Here is a 21,509-nt window from a genome sequence, read left to right as displayed (position 1 = left end):
GCTCTTTGGAGGGGCTGTTCTCTAAGGGATCAGTTTAAACTGAGAATGCCCCCCTCCATGGAGGGGCGAACTAACACACTGTAACTTTGCGACAACATAATGTTTAATAGGCCAAGTGCAACAATAACACTGTTGAAGTCTGCCATGGACAGCATACCATTCCAAAGCCTGCATTCTTAAAACGTGAGCATGGCAATCAGCTCAGGAGAGTTTCTGGTGAACTCATCGACCATACATTTAGTTAATAGGTCAGGAAGTCTCGCGGTTCGAGGGCCGCTCGCCGTTTCGACACATAAAACACGGCCCAGGGGGAGCCAAGCTGATAGTTGAAGTTTTAAAATTGTTGGAGTATTACAGAGAAGAACCCGAGGGAGGGAGGCTAAAAGGTCATGTGTTTGGTGCCGCGTTTTAAAACTTAATAAAATGTTAACGGCTCTCTTTCCCCTCCCTAAAGTATCAACTTGTTTTATTATCTTAGCCGAAAGTCCTTTTTAGGGAGGAAAATTCCAGCGAAGTGGTACTTCAAATGTAACTATAATTCACCCCTTTCCCTTCAGGGAGGGATAGCAGTTTAGTGGCAGGGTAATTGTCGTCAATATTCAAGTGTTCAAGTGGCTCCCTATGGCATTGCTGACCAAAAATATTGATTTTTTATCTTCCCCGGTCGCATTGACTTACAGTGCTATATGTAACAGATTTGTTTTAATTAAGTGTGCAAACAGCGTGGAAATTGGATTGTCGAGCGAGTGGAACTGAAACCGTAATATTACTAATTGCTGTCACGATGCCCACTTGTTACTGTGCGACTCTGTTCGGATCAATAATTAGTAGCGCTCTTTTTGAGGGGCTGTGACCAAACAGAGTATCTAGCCGTCTTTTAAAGCCACAGATGCATGTCGAACAGATAGGAGACACACGTTGCTATGAAGATGGTCCATCTCATGGTTATGACAATTTTACTTAAGAGTTGTTAGTTAGAGGTTCATTTCTGCCTCTGCCTTTGGTAGGCTGCAACATGTTAACCCCCTTATGATTTAGTCCACAACAGACCAGTGAAAAGTTGTGCAATGTTCTGGATTTGCTTCCTGAGCTAGACTGCGGTTGTCTTTGTTACAGTACATCTCTGTTTTTAAAATGGCAATGTCAGTGGGACAGATTGTTCGCCTTAAATCCTAGAATGCTTTAAATCCTCAATCCTGATTTGAGATATTTTACCGAAAGTTAAAATATATAAAGTTGTGTGATTCATGTTTCTCTCCCCACTCTGTGTGTGTGTGTGTGTGTGTGTGTGTGTGTGTGTGTGTATGTGTGTGTGTATATGCAAGGTGTCTTTCAAACATCTGTTGTCTATTTCATTATTAAAGCAGCGATGTAAGAGGGTATGTTTTTTTACGAACTGTGAGTTTCTTTTAAGATCATCATTATTTCATAAGATGTCGGGCTTTTGCGGTGTGCTTGCGCTGCCGACGCACAGAAGCCGGCCCCTTCACAGCCAGCCAGCGGAGTGTTGTGCGGGGTGAAGTGTTGGGCGACACACATCCGAGAGGCTTAGGCCTGACGTCGTTGCTAACCTACAAAACCCAGGGAAATAAAACACTCGGAGGATTAGGACAATTTAGAAAGCAGACCCCCTTCTTTTCAGATGTGCCTTCCCTCCGCTCGGCCTGTTTCTCCCGGCCCAGCATGGGCTCCGCTTTGTGGCTTTTAATAACCTGCCTTTCTGAGCCGCTTCCCCCTGAGACACATTTTTCCCCCCCACGCTTTTATTTGTGCCGCTCTGTTTCTACCTACCGACAGCTGTGAGGAGGAGCAAACAGAACGAGTGGCGGAGTGGTGGTGGTGAGGGTGGAGGAGGAGGAGGAGGAGGTGGTGGAGGAGGAGGAGGAGGAGAAGGAGGTTGGGGAGAAGAAGAAGGAGGAGGAGGAGGAGGCGGTGGAGGCGGCTGCAGCAGCAGCAGCAGCAGCAAATTTCTTCCAGTTGCTCAACACGCTAATCCTCCCCTTTTCTTCGCAGCTCAAGCATTATATTGCAGTTTCATTGACTGGGAGGTGTTGTGTTGCAGGGGAATCAATAGCTGAGGGGATCCCAGCCCAACGATTAGCTTGTCAGTCAGGCCTGTGTGGCTGCGAGGGGAAGGGGTGGGGAAGGGAATGGAAGGGCGGCGCAAATCCCGCAATACCAGGGGCCACCGGCACGGAGTGGCTGGAATGCTGCGCGCCGCCGAGGCACCCCGCACCACCTGTTGTACGAGCCAACATGTGCTGAGTGTATTAACCTTTCTGCTACTGTGGTTTAACCGCTGGCCACCGCCGGGCCCTCCACCGCACGGCCGGCCCGCCCGGAGGACACGGACACCACCAGACACACAGATCTGTGAGCCGCGTCCAGAGAGGAAGCAGGGGGCTGCCACGCTGATCTCGTGGGTTTTTCCCCCAACACACACATATTCTCTTATCGAGCAGATCTCGGAGCTGCCAAGATTCTGGAGTATCTATGATGTCCGTGTTTTTAATGGTTGAACAGATAGCGCTTGTATATGCATTACATAGATTTCTTGTATTGTTTTTTTTTTTTTTTTCCAATAATTTTTCCATCCGTAAACGATGGCCACGGTTGTTTTCTCAACCCCGCGGTGAACTGTTATTAAACACGTTTGTAATCTACTGTAGCTGATAGCATAAATATCTCGTCAGGTTCACACGTAGTTCATGTTTTTATTTGTGCTCCGTTGTGTTTATTTCTGGCATCGCTTTTCTTGGTATTGGAACGGACATGCTTGTTGTGTGTGTGTGTGTGTGTGTGTGTGTGCGTGTGTGTGCGTGCGTGTGCGTGCGTGCAACTTTCGCCAATCAAAGTCCATAAGCCCAGAAAGATGCCATTGGAAACTATCTTACCACTTAGCATTGCACGGGGTTCAGAGTTCACAGTGTCATATTTGTTTTGGTGCATTAAATCAATTCCTCAGGGTCAGTCTCAGGAGACACCAGGCCTCATTTCATTACACTGCACACTCGGGAAGAGTAACTGTACACTATTTGTATGTGAGCCAAAAAGCAAGGGGAATTTAGACAGAGCAAATCTATGACCTTTGAGAAATATTTGGCCTCGATCCCAGGGTTGACACACAGTTCATCATCAATAGAGTGCCATTTGATATTTCGAGGATACGTCGAGGGCAGACAAAGAGTTATTATAACAAATGTTCTACCGTGTCTCCCTTTTATGTGCATGTCGCCATATGTGGTTCCGGGGGGGGGGACAAGAAAGTGCAAGATGTTTAACAAAAAAAAAATTGTACAGCACACACAGTGGGGACATGCCCTCTTTTTAATTGATGGAAACCACAGTGTGTCCCAGAATAACCTAGCAGAAACACACACACACACACACACACACACACACTCACACACATTCTCTGTGCTGCCAAGGGTTGCTCTCCCTCTTCACACAATAAGATCACTCTTTCTAACATGGAGTCTGGGGAAAAAGCTCCTTCCTCTCAGTGACATGGAAGAAGCCAATAGGTTCTTGTGTCCTCGCTTTGGATTCCATGTTGTGCTTTTAGCCATAACCTTAGGCTTTGCTTTTAAAGTGAGCCATAACCACTACCGCCACCACTACCACAGTCTCCATCAGATCAGCGTCGCTACCTCAGAGCTGGGAAAGAGTATTGTTTACCTTTCGGCTTCCCCCACCCCACCACAGCTATTCTTAGCCCCTGACTACATAGCACCTGAGTCCGGGCCGGATCTGAGCCGGATCTGGCCCGGGAGAGGTGCAGGATGGCCGACCACACGCCAGCCCTGGGCCAGATCCGTCTGAGAGTCAGTTGTTCTCTGAGATGTCTGTCTCTGCCAGCTGTTGAAATTTTAACTGCGCACCCACTCATAAAAGGCACGCTCTGACCCAAATCCCTTTTTTTAGACCCATGACTTATTTATCGTCTGACCCCATAAATAAAGGATGGTGGCCGTGTCTTCCCAGAGGCCAAAGGCCTGCAGGACATATGCTTGTAGGCTATGAATGCCTCAGATCATAAACAATAACACATTTTTTTTTTTTTAAAGAAAAGCTTAAAATCAAAACTGACGACTTCTTCACCTGCACACCTCAGACACCACGTATGCATGTCAACCCTGTCAACATTTATGTTCCACCACAGTCCTGTCTTAACTGTCAGCTTTATTGTGACAGAAGAACATGCCTCATAAAAAAAGAGCACACTCTATCTGCTGCCAAGCCCCCCCCCCACACACACTCTCTCTCTCTCACACACACACACACACACACACACACTCATACACACAGACTCACACACAGACTCATACACACACACACACACGGACTCACACACTCCAACCCCTCAGAGAGGACGTCATCCCCGTGGCCCCCGGTGTGTCCTTAAAGGACTCTGGCTGAGCGTCCAGAGCCCTGGTGGGAGTGAGCGAGCGTGTAGGCAGCCGTCCGCCGCGGCTGACTGCTGAAATTAATGAGCGTCTGCTTGCGGCAGGCTGGCAGGTAGCTCGGGCCACGCCGCACAGAGGGCCTGTTGCTTGTAATCACTCGGAGCTCCTGTCATCAGCACTGGCGCAGTAAAAAAAAAAAAGAAACAGAGAGAGAGAGAGAGAGAGAGAGAGAGAGAGAGAGAGAGAGAGAGAGAGAGAGAGAGAGAGAGAGAGAGAGAGAGAGAGAGAGAGAGAGAGAGAGGGAGAGAGGGAGAGAGTGGGAAGGCCAGACAGGAACTACAGGGCAGCTGGTGTGGAGCTGTCATCAAGGGGGCCTGCCACCGGCCAGGGGAGTGGAGGGAGGGCATGGGTGGTGCTGGGGGTGGGGTGGGTTAGTGGTGGTGGAGAGAGCTGCCTGCAGTGCTGGAGCTGAGGGTTTGGCTGGAGGAGCGGGTGGAGCTAAGGGCAGGATGGCGTGTCCTTTTGAGAGAAGAGTGTGTGTATTGTGTGAGTGCGTGTGCATATGTGTGTGTGTGTGTGTGTGTGTGTGTTACTGTGTTGGTGTGTGATATGTCTGGCTGAATATGCATGCATGTTGCTCTGTGTGTCTTATGTGTGTGTGTGTGGGGGGGTCATAATGTCTATTGTGTGTTTGTGCAAGCTTTACGTTAGTTTGCGTTTTCATAGTCTGTGTTTGTGTGCGATCGTGCATACCGTAGTTCTGTCTGAACTCGACTCGAGTCTTTGAGAGTTGTAAGTGAGTTTGACCCAGACCCAGCAGGCATTTTGTTTTTTTTTATGTTGAAACCTGGCCTACGACTGACCCAGATAATGCCCGCTGAAGCACTATGCATTACCCTGTCAAGCCATTGTGACTACCATGGTTACAGCTTGTTTTCTACACATTCACACCTCACGCCTTATGTCACCTGCAGTTCTTAAATCATACAGATACTAACAACACCTGTAGTTAACTAGATTGCCAAGGCATGTTACCATTATTGTCAAGATTAGATATAATGTGAGCACCCAGTATTTCATGTAGAGACTGTTTGATAAACAGTTTTGTTTTGCATTCTCAATTTATGGCCTCAAATAGCTTGTGTGCATTGTGTTGTCAAGCAGACAAGCAGATAAACACCATCACTGCTGAACAGGAAGTGGCTGACTTTAACCCAAAGTGATCCCAACCCGAATTGTTGGATTCTGTCAAGCTCGAGATGACAGGCAGGGTTGTGGGTGTGGGTGTGTATGTGGGTGCGAGTGTGTGTGTGTGTGTGTGGGGGGGAGATATAGAAGAGTCCCATAGGGTCCATAATTTGTTTAGCAGTTTTCCATATTATTTAATTATCTTAACTGGATTCACTCACTTTATGGAAATCACTACTGTTGCATTGGGCCACATCTATGTGTAATTTCATGATGGGCATTGGGTTTGCTGTGTGTTCTGTGCATTCCCAACCGCCCAGCAGCCTCATAAAGCCACACTGCTCATGGGTCTGTGCAGGAGAGCAGGGCTCGAAGTCTTGTGAGAGACGAGATGTCAAACGTCACACTCTTTCCAGGACGCAAACTAAAAGTGTCAGTTTTGTGTATACAACATGCCAGGAAACAGGCTAATACCCTCATATTCTGGAACCTTCCAGTCACCCGTGACCCACCAGAGATGGAGGTGATCTCGCATGTTTGCCAACAAAATAAATCTAGATTGGGTAAAGGAAAACTACTAAAAAAAAAACATGTAGACACACACACACACACACACACAACCACTCCACTTTACCAACTGTTTAAGAAGACCAATGTATTGTTGTGATGAAGCAGTTCACTCGAGAGTGTGCTATAAAATGGAGGGCTGTGTCTTTCCCACAAAGTAATATTACTATGCTGTACCTTAGGAACAAAAGTGTCCTCTAGAGTTCTCAAGTATCTCTTTTTCACACTGAATGGCATAAACTGTTTTTTTGTCTCTCTCTGTCTGAGTGCATATGTGTGTGAGTGTGTGGGTGGTTGAATGGGTGTGTGTGGGTGTAGGTGTTCTGTGTGTGTGTGGGTGTGTGTGTGTGAGTGAGAGTGTGTGTGAGAGAGAGAGTGTGTCATGCGTGCCTGTGCACATGTTTCCGTGTGTGTGCGCATATGCATGCCTCCCCTAATGTGTTTGGTCAGAGTGTTTTAAGGGTCCTTACCGGGGTTGCTTGGGGTGCTTAGGGTGGTGGTAGCGGTGGTGGTGGTGGAGGGGGGTGGATGGGGGAGGGGGGGTATGGGAGAATGTCCCAGGGTCCCCAAGAGAAAGACTCTCTCAAGAGCGAAAACACACCAGCGCGTTAAGTTATTAAGCCCCACTTTGGGCGGTGTGTGTGAAACAAGCTCTCACAAGAGCTAGTGAGAATCCCTTAACTCGCATTACTCCTCCCCCCGGCTTTGTCTCTTTTTCAGGGCCGGGTTAGCGGGGTCGCCCTCTCCATGTGGATAGGTCCTCGGGCCCAATTACGCTGCTACAGTGCTCAATTAGACACAATCCCCCCTTTCTGAGGTGCAGATGAAAGAGCTTTACATTTTTTAAGACTTAAAGAATATAGGAGACCCCCAAAGCAAGATGAAATTAGGAATACAAATGGGTGTGTGTGGTGGTGGTGATGGTGGTGGTGGTGGGGAGTGTCTCAGCTCCAGGCATTGTCTACAAAGTGCCTGCTGTCTTCCCTTAAAAATGTGTTTCACCTCATCTTGTGACAAAAAAGCTGGGTCTACATTGCACATATATGGGCTATACATTAAATAAGTTTTCAGTTTTTTCTTTTTTTAGTGCTGCATTTGGAGGCTATGAAGTTGTTTGTCATTGCACTGATCAGAACTTGGAAAGTGACAATATAGTATGGAATGAAATGTTGGATAACCAATTTGCATCCTATACCTTAGAGGCTTATAGTTTGAATAGGTGATTTTACCTGTTGCATTTGGAAATGTGACGTTCAAGTCCCATGTGAAGTGGTTTGTGTGTTTATGTGACTAACTGTGTCTTTTAGCCTTAAATGACCTATTTTACATAACAAGCAATTGACAGAGCACTATGTATAACCACAAGTGAATAAAATCCAGCGCTGCTCAGACAAAACTCCCCTTCCAATTTGAGTCTATTAAGACGTTTCGCCCAGAGGCCCGGGGCCTTCCACCCCTCTCAGCTTTGTCCTGTCAGCAGCACATACCTCCCTCAAGCAGGCCACTGATCCCTACCCTGCCCCGTCCTGCCGCAGCCCAGGTAGAAGGGGGGTCCATCCGCGCAAGGTCACATTCTGTCACCAGGTGCTCAATTAGAGGGGACATTAACCTTGTTTACACAATAGAACAGCAATATGGAGCGAGGCAGTAAATTTATTGTCGTTAAACAGCGGGAGGCACCCCCGGCTGCTGGCAGGATGCCCGCGCTGTAGCGGCGTGAACCTGGGACCTGGCACACGCTGTGCCAGCCGAGCCGCGGCCAGCCGGTCGACTCGCCGTGCAAAGGGCCGTGCCCACTAGCAACGGAGCACGGCGGGACCCCCTCAGCTCAGGGGTGGGTGTGTGTGTGTGTGTGTGTAGGTGGGGAGGTGGGGGGATGGTGGCGGTGGTGGTGGAGTAAATGCCAGCGCGGGGCTTTGCTCCCTCCTCCCTCCCTGGTCCGCTGTGCCCGGTGCCGGCTGGGCACCAGCGCGGGGCGCGTTAGCGAGAGGTATATTTAGGAGGCCGAGGTGTCAGCGCGGGCATGGAAAGTGTCTGCGCCCGCCGCGCTTTATGACGTGGGCACAGTGGCACGCGCCCAAGTTCAGAGGCTACGCTGAGGGTGGACAGGGCTGGGACTGGGGTAGGGGTGTGGAAAGGAAAGAATGAAAGAAAGAGAAAGAAAGAAAGGAAGAAAGAAAGAAAGAATGACGGGAAAAAAAGAGTTACCACCGCAGCCAGCAAGGCCCTAAAAGTGGCTGTAGCCCTCTGGCAGAGATCGAGTGCCAGGGCTTTCTTAATGCCACTCACGCACACACACATTCAGACACACACACACACACATACATACACACACACACACAAACACACACACACACACACACACTCAAAGACATACTCACACAGCCACTGGCTGTGTGCAATGCCCATTCACCTGCCAAACAAGACCTGCAATCAACCCTTTTGCCAGCTGACATAAAACATTTTTAGGCCTTATTTCTTTTCATGGAAAAAGAAGGGAAAATTGTGGAATTTAGATCTCATTTAAAGGGACTTTTGCACCCCGGCGTGTCCATTTCTGTACCAGCTGCAGTCTGCTGACAGTTGATAAAAGCACAAGTTGCAGAGGATAAGGTGCAGATTTGTTTACCGAATGTGTGTTTTTTTATTATTATTTATTTACCTGAGACAAACAGGTTCCATTTCCAGGTGTTACGTTTCTGTGAACCCTTCACCTGGCGTGCCCCGGGTGCAGAAGCACGTGGCGTCTGCTCAGCCGTGCCTTTTGTTGTACATAGGGGTTTTTCTGGGCAATGATATGTATCTGCTGCTCTCCTGTGTTATGCACAACAGACATAAAAATAAATGTGATGGCGAAAAAATGTGTAAATCTGGTGGTCATCAATCATTTCAAAGTAATGCCATTGTATAATGCATCAGCTGAGGAAAGAATATAAACTACAGTAGGTGTGAGTGATAGAAATATAAATGAAACATTAATTCTCTCTCTCTCTCTCTCTCTCTCTCTCTCTCTCTCTCTCCCTCTCTCCCTCCCCCTGTTCTCTGCTTTCCCTGGGTTGACAGGATCAACACATGTTGGAACAGAATGGCTTTTCTCGAGCAGTACATTGGTAAGGAATGCTGCATATTATTACAAGCATGACATTGAGGTCTACATACTTTCAAGGGTTTGCCCCAGCCAATACATCTCGCACTGTGACAGGGGTTAATACATCAACACCACAACTGAGCTGCCACAAACCGACTTGTATTCTCTTGACGCATCTCAGCGCATTGTTGGTTGTTGTCAACTGTGCGACACGAAGGTGTAAATTAACAGTTGGGGTTTGTTCTGGGATGTGATGGGACATGTGTGGCACCACGAGAATAATTGTGGCAAACCGCTGGATTATTGCTGTCCTCGTGAATATGCCGTGATAATGTAGTTAGACGAATATTGAATAGCACAATGGCATGATATATAGATCTATTTAGCATTTAGAAAGTGCTGCGTGTGTTTTGTCTGTATCCTGTAATTGGGCATTTTGAAAGGGGATTGCCGTTTAGTGAAAGGTACACAAACCCAAATGTAAACACAACACACAGACCTACTGGCTCGCCATCCACCATATCCATCGTGTTATTATGTCAATGATGGCTGTGTTTACTCACAGAGCCCACTATTTCCAAAACAATACTCTGAGTGCAAAATGGACACCTTTTCACATGAACTACTGTATGTCACGCCAGCTCTGCACTTAGAATATGCATTTCACCACACTGAAAAATATCACACGGTGAACTAAAACTATTACACCCAAACAAAAAGGTAAAGTATTTCCTTTATGTATTTTTGAAGTTCCTTGCGTGTTGTGGATTCCTGTGTCCTAGGGGCAGGCCTCTTTCAATGATTTGCCGTGTGGAAAGCATATGTCTTCTGGTTGGGTTCTATTACAGGTGCCTAACTACATCCACATTAGGACTGTCACTGTTATTCTTCCAGGAGTGGCACACAGTTAACCCAAAATCAAAGCCTGTAATTTGTGGCTGATGGTGCACTTTGAGATCAGGCCAATCTCGGTGCTCCAGGCGTCTACTCACAGGACTTGATTAGGCCAAATTACATATGGGAGCTACTGCTGTAACCACAGCTCAAGTGAAAGTGGGCATGTTCACTTGTGCATGCCTCGGGCTGGATCTGTGGGGGCAGGGGTGTGGGGTGTGAGGTGTGGGTGGAGGGGTAAGTTTAGGAGTGAAGTGAAACTCTGGATTCTTGAATGTTACTTCCAAAAAAAAAAGGACAGACATGCTGTTTAAGTAATGCAGCTGATTCACATTTGTGTTGTCAATTAGACATCACACCTGATTTGTATCCTCAGTAGAAACAATCTACTGACATAATCAGACATGGCTCCTATAATCAGATTTTTTTTTCCTACTTTATTTCATCCCTGAAAAACATGACCCGACAAATTTGTTCGGCTTAGCGGCGGTTTTGTGCAACAAAGCAGCCTATGTAAAAGGGAATAAAATAAATAACCTCCCTTGAAATCCTTGCGGTGAGCGAACAACTGTTTTGAATCATGATTCAGCTCCAGCTCCCTCCGTTTTTATCTGTCCAACAAGTGCCTCGTGAGCCTGAGGGTAAAGACACCAGATCTTATCAGACTGGGGGAGCAGAGGGGGGAGGAAGAGAGGGCTCAGAGAGAGAGAGAGGGAGAGAGAGGGAGACAGAAAGAGAGAGGGAGGGAGAGAGAGAGAGAGAGGGAGAGCGAGAGAAAGAGGGAGGGAGATAGAGAGGGAGGGAGGGAGGGAGAGAGAGATCAGGTCTGGATTGTGGCCATGTGGTTTCCTTAGAGCGCAAAAGAAAAACACTGCACAACTACACGGCCTCCGTAAACATGTGTGGAGGTGAACATGGACGAGCAGCACAGAGAACACTGAGGATCTTCTGGGATCCAGGCTTGATAAGGCTGGACAGGCTGGACCACACACTGTGTGTGTGTGTGTGTGTGTGTGTGTGTGTGTGTATATGTGTGTGTGTGTGTGTGTGTGTGTGTGTGTGTGTGTGTGTGTGTGTGTGTGTGTGTGTGTTTCTGTGTGTCTGTGTCTGTGTCTGTGTCTGTCTGTGTGTGTCTGTGTCTGTGTGTCTTTCAAGTTTGATTATGTCCAACTTGCACCACAATAACATTGATGAATTGGTCTATATGTTAATAAATATATTAAGTATCATCGTGGAAAAACATCTAAGGATCGTTATCAGTAGAACTTGGCTCAGATTAAATAAATACTTGCACTTCCTCAGATGAGGGACAAATTAAGGGCATATTTATGATAAACTCTCAATAGACAAAGTTTTCTTTACACAGCGTCATATGTCATCATTGCTGGGTAATGTCAGGAATGGCTTGGCAAATACAACTCTCTGGTTTCATGGGAATGTATAAATGAACGATGTCCCTGAAGATTAATTAGATTCAAAGAAGGGTTTGGAGTTTTGCACTATATTAGTTTCCACTTTATTGATTGCACTAAAGCTCAAGGGATAAACACTGATGTAGATGAAGCAGCCATCTCACAAACACACACACGCACCGTCCCTCTCTCTCTCTCTCACGCGCACACACACACACACACACACACACACACACACACACACACACACACACACACACACACACACACACATACACACACACAAACAATCTCTCTCTCTCTCTCTCTCTCTCTCTCTCTCTCTCCTACATATGCACACACTTAGACACTCATGCGCATACATTCTCTCTCTCACACACACAGACACACACACACACACACACACACACACACACACCTTTCACATCACATCTCTTCTTGAGGAATTAGAGGAGAGACAAAGGCAGAACATTCTTTAAGTCCCGTTTGTGGCTGAATGGGAGTGTCTCACGTGTCAGTGGAGTGCTGTTCCTATGGATTCATTAGCCACTTCAGCCCTCTCACTCTCCTGTGCTCTCCTCTTCTCCTCCTCCTCCTCCTCCTCCTCCTCCTCCTCCTCCCCTCTCCCTGGGCCCCTTTCACTCTCTGTCAGTATTTTCCCTCTCTCTCCCTTTCTCTCCCTCTCTCTCCCTCTCTTTTCCCTCCTTTCCCTCTCACACTTTCTTTTTGACTGCCGTCTACAAGAGGGTTTTTAGCGCGGCCAGTGTTTGTAATTAGCTCCCTGTGCTGGAATGGAGCATGTTGAGGTGGGTGTTAATGGGCCGGCCTGGCCCTCTCTCTCACAGCAGGCTGGGAGCAGACACAGAAACTGGCCTTTGTTCTCTGGACAGGGGGAAGACAAAAAGGGGGCTAGAATGTATGCAGAAGGACCTCTGGAAAATATTGCACGGCATTTGCTTTAAGAGAAAAGAAAGAAAGCGAGAAAAAAGAAAGAGAGGGATAGAGAGAGTAGAAGGAGTTCAAATGGACACAGATAGAGATGATTGCTGGACCGACTGTCACCCTTTTAATGTATAGAATTGGAAATGGTGCATTTGGGAATAGTTCCTTAAGCAAGATGTAGTAGTTAGTCTGTAGTGGGTATTGTGCACATTTTGTATGGGGTGTGATAGATTGTGCTCTTTACATTTCTTGTCGTGATTTGTAGTTCTGGCAGCATAAGGTGCTGGTGTCACACTATTCAGCAAAACGTATCCACATGAAAATGTCATGGTTGTGACTTTGTACAAGCATCCATACATCAAAGAGTCTTGTGGTCATAGGCTTACACACACCTTATACATTTAGGGTATAGATTTTCAGTCAGCATAACACTTTTTTTTCCATTCTTTCTTTTTTTTCTCTCCGAGCATACTGCAAAACCCCATTCAGCACCTCGCCAGTACATTTTTTTTTTGTCTCAGAAAAAAAAAGAGAAGAAATCAACAAATTTCCATCTTTAGAAACCTGGTGCTGCGGGTCAGAGTTCAACCTCCCTGGGAAAGCTGTGGGCGTTATTCCCAAACCCTTTTTTAAAGATACATCCCCTCTTTTTTCACAAGGCCTGCATTTACTGCTCTGTTGCTGGAGCAATCCATTATTGTGTCATGCTTCTCGTTCCACCGCCGCCCCGGCTCGATGGCACAACAGCTTGTTTTAATTTTAGCCGGGGAAAGCCAGGCCCGTTGCTTCAAGTCCCCTGCTTCTCCAGATGTGCCTTGATCAAGGGAAGTTGACTAAGCGCTTTGTGTCCTTTAAGACACTAATGTGATTATGTCACATATTTTCAGCTGATTCCCATTGCTATTAGTCTTTGTGTGGGGTCCCCGGCTCAATGGGCTCTATCAGCCCACAGAGCAAAGGGAGATTTTTCTTTCAGCAAAGTCTGGTTCCTAGCCAACCTGAGCAAACTAAGGCTCGCTGTGTATGTGTGTGTGTGTGTGTGTGTGTGTGTGTGTGTGTGTGTGTGTTTGAGTGAGGAATTGGGGGATGGGGTTTAAGTGCATAGAAGATGTATAGATACAAAAGCTTCTAGTTTAGACTGTTCTGGAGAAACTCAAGAGGTGCAGGAATATAACACTTTGCCAAGCCCAAGCACAATTAATACAGGCCCGCACTACATATATGATTATTTCTTCAATCTTTGTATAATGGCTTTATGAACATTATAACATCAGTGAAGTAAAAAAAGAAACAAAAAAAAAAGATTGTCTGCCCCTGCACTGAGTGTCTGAAGTCATAAGACTCTCTCCTGAATAGACAAATGGCTTACACTACTTAACATTGCCCTAAAGGATGTCACATTTTCGTCGGACCAGCTGGACGTGGTCATGGGATGTGCTTTGTTGATGTAACATGTGCTGAGCATACTTATTATGGTCACATCCAGTATCGTCTCATACACTCTCTCTCTCTCTCTCTCTCTCTCTCTCTCTCTCTCTCTCTCTCTCTCTCTCTCTCTCTCTCTCACTTGCTCGTTCGCTCACTTTCTTTCTCTCTCACTTTCTTTCTCTCTCTCCCCCTCTGTGTGTGTGTGTGTGTGTGTGTGTGTGTGTGTGTGTGTGTGTGTGTGTGTGTGTGTGTGTGCGCGCGGAGGGAAAATCCTGCCTGCACTTCCTGGCACACATCTGGCCACGGGCAGATAGAGCATACGCGGAGGAGAGCGAGAGAGCGGAGAAAGTGGATTTTCCCCTGCCACCTGACAGGATGCATCTCTGTTCTTTGACCTCCCTTCCACGCTTTGCACAGGGGACGGAACTCAATTAGCTGTCCAAACTAACGCCGGACGGACAGGGGGAAGGCAATTGTCCCGGCAACAAAGTCGGACAAACTTTGCCATTAAAGGTTTTCCTGTCAGAGACGTTACGAACCTGTTCTAATTAGGCAGTTGTAATCGGAGGTCACTGTCTGATTGCTGGTGTAAAAAATGTAGTACTATTACGCGCACACCTTTGTAAAATGATCAGACAACACAGATATTTCCTGAGTTTTCCTCATAATGGCTTGCAGGTAAGCCTAAACGTGTTTTGACATTTTGCCCTAATAAGAAGCCACTATGGAAAATTCTGAACTGCAAAAGGTAAACTCTGTAGGAATCGAAAACCGGTAGTTCCATCCTCAGATCAAGAATTTCTCTGTGTATAGTGAACTTGGACTGCGTTTTAAACTGGAAGTTTGATAAGAGTTAGCAAAGTGTATCCCTCTTCTCCATTGTGTGAATCAGTTCAGTCAGAAAGAAGAATACAGAGAACAACTGGCCCACCAACAAAGCTACCTATTACAGCTTTACTGAGCCCAGAGACCCAAAACCTACTCTGTTTATATAATTATTTACTTCTTGGGAATTTTTGCACGGCTTATCACAATAAAAGGGTAGACGGTGCATGGCTAGGTGAATCTGTGGCTGTGAGACAAACAAAAAGTTGCATTGTTGAGGCAAGAGCACTACAGGCGAAAGTTCTCCCCCTCAAAGTTTCTGTGGGTCAAAGGTCACACTTTTCAAAGTAATGAATAGATTAAATGTTTATTTTCTTGCTGTTTTATTACTATTTTCCCCACTTAGGCCGACTAATGCGGTTCACTCCAATTCTTCTCAAGACTAAATGAATTTGAAGAGCAGCACCCAGACCTTTCAAAAGCAACCTTGGTGTTTTTTATCCAACTGTTTCTCCCATAGTGGCCCTGAACTTCCTCTCTTTCTGCTATGGGACTAGGCCACTTATCATGTTGAATTAATTTAATGAAGCTTTTAAAATACCAAAAAAATATATAATAATAATATATATCCGTCAATATCAAAACAAGACATTTAAAGAATAAAAGAATGTTGACTGGAATAGTTTGGCATTCAAGAGAGTTCCTCAAGGTTTGTCCGTTGGTTGTATGGGAAATGCTTTGAGCGCCACATTCTTTGTTATCACCGTTTTTTTTGCTGTGATGTTGTATTTTAAATGCAGTTACACTGTTGGCTGGGTTTTTTTAGAAGCACTTCAAGACTGTTTAGTCCTTTCAGTCAGAAAAAGGTTTTTTTGTGGCCCTATCAAGTTATTTCCAACTTCTGTCAGATTTTCAATTCATTTATAGTTCTCCAAACAAAAAGAGTTTTGAACAAGCACCCCTCAAAAAGACCCTTACCACCTATAACCCATAACCTTGAGTGTACAGTCTGCAACAGAGTGCTCTCTCTCTCTCTCTCTCTCTCTCTCTCTCTCTCTCTCTCTCTCTCTCTCTCTCTCTCTCTCTCTCTCTCTCTCTCTCTCTCTCTCTCTCTCTCTCTCTCTCCTCTCTTGTCATCTAACCGAATGGAAGAAAGACGCAGGGTTGCGTAGTGACATCCAAACTTGCTTTGTGTTGCTCTGACCATGATCCATGCAGTCACCTGGTCAAAGAAGTACAATAATATACAAGGTACAGTATACACTGAATGGCATCTGCATCTTTGGGTGAATAGCTTTGCGAGCACAGGGAAGTTGTTCAACAAAAACTTGTGTGGAAGTGTGGAAACGAGCTTCCAACACAGGTCACAAAAATAAATGGGGAAAAAAAAGAAAATAATTCTAGCAGACAGTCAGGGGAACTGTCCCGGAACATTCTGTCGCCTGTCTGTTGGGCCCCAGCAGACAGTACACAGGGGCAGAGAGGATAAAGTGATCAGTGGCTTCAACCCCCGCTCGGGGGCGGCCGGGCAGTGCAGTGCAGTGCAGTGCAGGGTGGTGGGTGGTGGTGGTGGTGGGGGGGGGGGGGTAGATCAGCACGGCTGGGTGGGTGAGCACAATTGTTTCATGCAGCCGCTGTTTACAGAGTGCAGGTCCCAGCACGTGTGTCACCGAGACAGCGGGATTACGGTGCACATCCTGAACCCTGCACTGCCGCGAGCTGGATAATCCAGCCGTTGACAGTTTGTTAAATGCAAGAGCCACTTTCTGGGTTCATCAGAGCACGCCTCCGCCGCCAGCAGATTAGCGGCGGCTAGTGGATCTCATGCGCGCTGGACGGCCTGGTCAGGGGCCATCACTGAAGGGTTTAAGGGATTAATACACAATGATTTTTTTCTATCTCTCTCTCTCTCTCTCTCTCTCTCTCTCTCGCTCTCTCTCTCTCTCCCTCCCTCCCTCTCTTTCTCCTCCCTCTCTCTCTCTCTCTCTCTCTGTCCGATATTCCATCCATCCAGCCCTTGATGAACTGCTTAGTGTAAAAAAAGCGGGAGGGAGAAACACATTGGCCGTGGCATTGTCATCTGCTCGGTGTGCTGCCATGCACTTTCCGTCTCCGTCCCTCCGCACATGTCTGCGCCGCTGTTTGTGACGCGCTGCTATGGGGAACGATTGTTGTTGCTTATTCGTTTTCCACGCTCTGCTATTTAGATCGTTTCGACGGGTGCCGCCGTAATGGGCTTTCGCCGAGATGGGTGTCATGCTTTTGGATTCTTTCCTATTGTCTGGATGCTAGAACAACAGAGCCAGACAAGGAGGCATCCTCTCACCCCTGCACTCCTATCGCTGGCTCAGGTTAGGTCGTGGGGCTCTTAGCAAGAGGAATGGGTGGAGAGGAAAGAAGAGAGAGAGAGAGAGAGAGAGAGAAAGAGAGAGAGAGAGAGAGAGAGAGAGAGAGAGAGAGAGAGAGAGAGGGGGGGGGGGAAGAGAGGGAGGCGGGGAAGGGTCGAAGGCTAAATCCCTGTTTAAAGACACCACGAGCCCCGCTGCATCAACAGACAGGCCATTTGGACGTGCGCTCTGGATGAGCTGTAATTTCCCCATCTGCTTTATGGCCATTTTCTGATCCCTGGGCTCTTGTCAGCAGGCTCCTCGGCGCAGATAGCATCAGTAATATAAGGAGGAGCAGGCCCCGCTCTCCGGGCCTTAAAAGGCACTCGGCTGCAGCCCCGGCTCACCGCTTGGCTTAAGGAGCCGCAGAGCACAGGTCACAAGTAAACGCTTCGCAAACACTGTATCGGATTGCGCACATTACGCGGCTTAAAACAGCTCGGATGGTCAATTAGAAAATATGTGACTTCCGTCGCCGGACTGGCCTCCCACTTCCCTGGATAGCGGGGCTACCTTTAATGACTTCCTGGTACACTGAGTTAGAGAGCCGAGCGAGGTGGTGCGGGAAGGCTCCATACGTTTACACATCCATAAAACAGCTTTCAGATAGACGAGCCGGATTCTGTGACTTGCTTCAATCTTACAGAAACCCCAGCTGATCTTACAGTGAAAGTGAAGAGATTTTATAAGATGGTGTCTCATAAATGCCCCCCCATGATAAGAAGGGTTGTGGGGGGGGGGGTATGGGGGAGAAAAAAATCGCCATTAATGTTTTATTCAGATGCCCTAAAACCCATTGCCTGGGACAACATTACGCGAAAATACCTTTCGGTTTACAGGGGCACCATATAATGGTCAGAATAAAAGTTTATTACAGTCGGGATATTTTGGAAGCACCACTCGAGATTGTATAATCCAGCAGCAAGCGGTAATGCCTCTCTGTGTATGCCACTGCTTTTTTTTTTTTTTTTTTTTTTGAGCCCTTTTTCTCATTACCGGCGAGCAGAACCTTGGCATGTGTAATGACTTATGAATCCCCCCGTTAAGTGGGATATGTACCGAGCAGCGTGGGCCCTGGCCAGGCCAACAGCGGTGCTGTTGTGAGTTCTAATATGAAACATTAACTTGGCTCGACCGCCGCATCCCAACACATGTTATTGTTTGTTGCCAAACGGCCCTTTAATTGTGAACAACAGTAAATCTGAGCCGAAATAATTGCCAGACTAGTTGAGAACATGTGTTTCGTGTCCCGTGTCTAACTTGTCCCAGGTTAGTTTTTGTTGCTTCCAGTGTTGTGTATCTTGTTTACGTTTCTTTCTCTTTTTTTTCATCTCTGCTGCTGAAGACAGCTAACCAATTGCTGTGAAGTGAATATTTCTGTTTTTTGTTTGTTTTGTTTTTGTTTTTTGAAGAAAAAAAAGCTTTTGTCAAATTCAATTATGTCTGCCCTAAAATGAACTTGAATACAGTATAAACGTGGGCATTACCATAGGTTTCACCAGACCCATTTGAATGTTTATTTGAGTATAAAGCCGCGGCCACTCTGTGCTACTTTAAAGAGGTTCTCACCATTGAGACGTACTGAGAGCGCCGTCCTCTCTCCAGCGTATCTGTTTGTTTTCCTGGCACAGAGCCTTTCCTTCAGAACCCTGACCCACACAGATAGCGCTGGAGGCTGTCGCACAGTGAGTATACACTAGGAGCAAAATACATGAGTCGTATTTGCACAGGTGACTTCATTTGCGGAGTTTTTAAACATCTCTCTGGAATTTCCTCCTCCGCGGTCCGCGCTCTCCCTCCATCTCATCTCGCAAATCAGAGCCATGCATCCCTTTTCCTGTCTCTCACGTTACATTTCCGTTCCTTTCTCCCCACTATCTCTCTCTCTTTCATTCTCTCTCTCTCTCTCTTTCTCTGTGTCTCTTGTTTTCCTAAACCGCCAACACTCCCTTCTTGCCCCTGCGCTGTTTCATTATTAGTTCTTCATAATCTCTACTTTCTGCCCGAGATCCCAATCTCATCTGCCTCAGACCCTCCCGCACACACACACACACACACACACACACACACACACACACACACACACACACACACACACTACCCCCCCAACCGCTCCACCACCCCCTCATCCCAGCCCCAACCCCCATCTCAAACCCCCACACGTCTATTTTTCTTAGTCTGTCTCTCATGGCTCTCATCCCACTGACTGTCTCCCCTCTGGGTCTCTTCCTCCACATCTTAGCCACCCCACCACCACCACCACCCTCACCACCCCTCCAGCTTAGTAAACCCAGCTGTTTCCCTCCACTTCCCCCCACCCCCTTCTATTTTCTCTGCTCTCTCTCTTTCTCTCTCTCTCTCTCTCTCTCTCTCTCTCTCTCTCCTCCCACTAAATATATAAATATAACTCCTGGCCCACATGAGTTCAGGGGGAAACCACGGCGTTTGCAAACGGGAGGATTACACTTAAAGACAATAAAAATCTTTGAGGCGGGATGGCTCCTCCTTGGTGCGGGGTTGCCTGATCCAGCTGTGTCTCCTCAGCCCCGCTGATACACTTCACTTGTAAAACACGCTCATTAGTTACTCAACACCCCGGCGCTCGGGCCTGACGACGACTTCCCGATGACAGTCTCTCCCCACCCTTCCATGCCGCTCCTACACGCATGCACACACAAAAAAAAAACCTCCCACCGCGAGCGCCTCCCGTTCCCACCCCACCACAACCCCCCCCCCCCCCCCCCCCCGATCCTGAGAAAACTCCCTCCCCAAACGCGCCCGACGCAAAGATACCGTCATTAGAGTCGTCGTTTTTTTGTGGAAGCTTAAGTTTTGTTTGAGACAACTGTAGGAAGCACCAACCAAGTGAATTTAGTTGGGAGCTTTTACGCTAGAATGACACTAATCCCTCTTGATCTCGTGGGTGCTCTTGACATCACGGAAAGAGGCCTGCACCACCGTCAGTGTAATTATTTGATGTCGGTTGGTTAACTATTTCACTGACAATGATGGGAAAAAAAAGAGTTCAACAGACATTACCACCGGCAGACTCTTAACTTGGCTTGTGAGAGAGGAGAGGACTTGTATCATTGAGGTTGACATGAGCATTATGAAATTGATATGACAGGAACACGGACATGTTTATGTGTTAGTCACGCTAATGATGCGGGCGTGTGCTTATCAGGAATGCAGTTAGCAAAGTATGAGGTTCCAGGGGCACTAGACCAGTGGATCTTTTTTTCACCTTAATTCTTTTCCTTGTCTCTGTAGTCCAACATCTTTATTGAAAGCCCGCTGCGGTGCTGCAGTTACTGCCACTTGACATGGTTTGCATTATAGGCCGCACATTTCAACAAATCCGAGAGCGCGTCTTGTGTAAACTAGCTCAGCCATTTGTCTGAGTGTTTCATTTCGCACCGGCGTTATCTAGATCTGCACGTCCCCTGGTCAGAGTGCCGGGTGTAGGGAGGTGATCTCGCACACACGCATTTTTATCTCTCCTAGAAAGTGTGTTTATGGAGTTTCCTGAGTACCCCCACCCCCAACACACACACACACACACACACGCACGCACATGGGCTCACTGGCACACATATGCACGCCTACACACCGTACACACCGCACACACACACACACACCTGCTATTGCATGCTGGGACAGAAGGGCAGGCGGCCGAGCACAGCCAAGGTCTCCGAAGGGAGCGCTGTATTCCCCGAGGAGAACTAGTCCTTGTGGGTGACATTGAGGCAGGCCAGGACACTAGCATAATACATCACGCACGCGGCCGCCTAAAGTAAGGCACGCACGGGTCACCTCTTTTCCCCAGCTTTATTTCTGCCCACAGGTCCTCAAATGTTCATTGACTGGTTAAAAATAGCCGGAGATGAATACTGGTTGGGATATCGTAACTATGAAAGGTTAGGGGTCAGGGGTAGTGACTATGCTGCTTGACACAGGTATGTAGTATGCCCCCCCTCCTCCACACACACACACACACACACACACACACACACACTCACACAACACGCCAATGTCCTTCTCTGTTTGCAGTTGTGAGTTGGGCTTGTGATAACTCCTAACCAAACAGCACACAAGGTGAGTTTGTGAAGTCGATGTGGTGTGACATAATCACCCATTGTTTCCAAAACACAATAAATCAATAAAGTTCAAAAGCGCCAGTTGACTGGTCTGTTTGCATAGGCATTTGTTTGCCATTAGAAGATATGATTTGCCAGCGTTGTCAGGGTTAAGTCCTTCCTTGTAACTCGGATACTTCCTCTTGGTACTTGACTGCTTGACTTTCTGAATTGAAATTGTTTATATAATGTTAGCGCATTATTCACATAATTACTGCCGCAGATAACATTCCCTT

General features: G+C 47.1%; 1 long non-coding RNA gene across 1 annotated transcript in view; it reads left to right on the top strand.

Annotated features, from left to right (window-relative positions):
• LOC134093522 (uncharacterized) overlaps positions 1-9,247 on the top strand; it is a 34,711-nt gene extending 25,464 nt beyond the window's left edge. Inside the window, exon 3 of the long non-coding RNA XR_009940362.1 lies at positions 9,225-9,247. This is a non-coding gene — a long non-coding RNA (uncharacterized LOC134093522). The remainder of the gene's footprint in view (positions 1-9,224) is intronic.
• The last annotated feature ends 12,262 nt before the right edge of the window (positions 9,248-21,509 follow it).

The sequence above is a fragment of the Sardina pilchardus genome, chromosome 10, assembly GCF_963854185.1.
Source record: "Sardina pilchardus chromosome 10, fSarPil1.1, whole genome shotgun sequence".
In the NCBI taxonomy this organism is placed as follows: domain Eukaryota; kingdom Metazoa; phylum Chordata; class Actinopteri; order Clupeiformes; family Clupeidae; genus Sardina; species Sardina pilchardus.
Note: the sequence above shows the minus strand (reverse complement) of the source record. Positions and strands in the feature narration are given on the sequence as shown.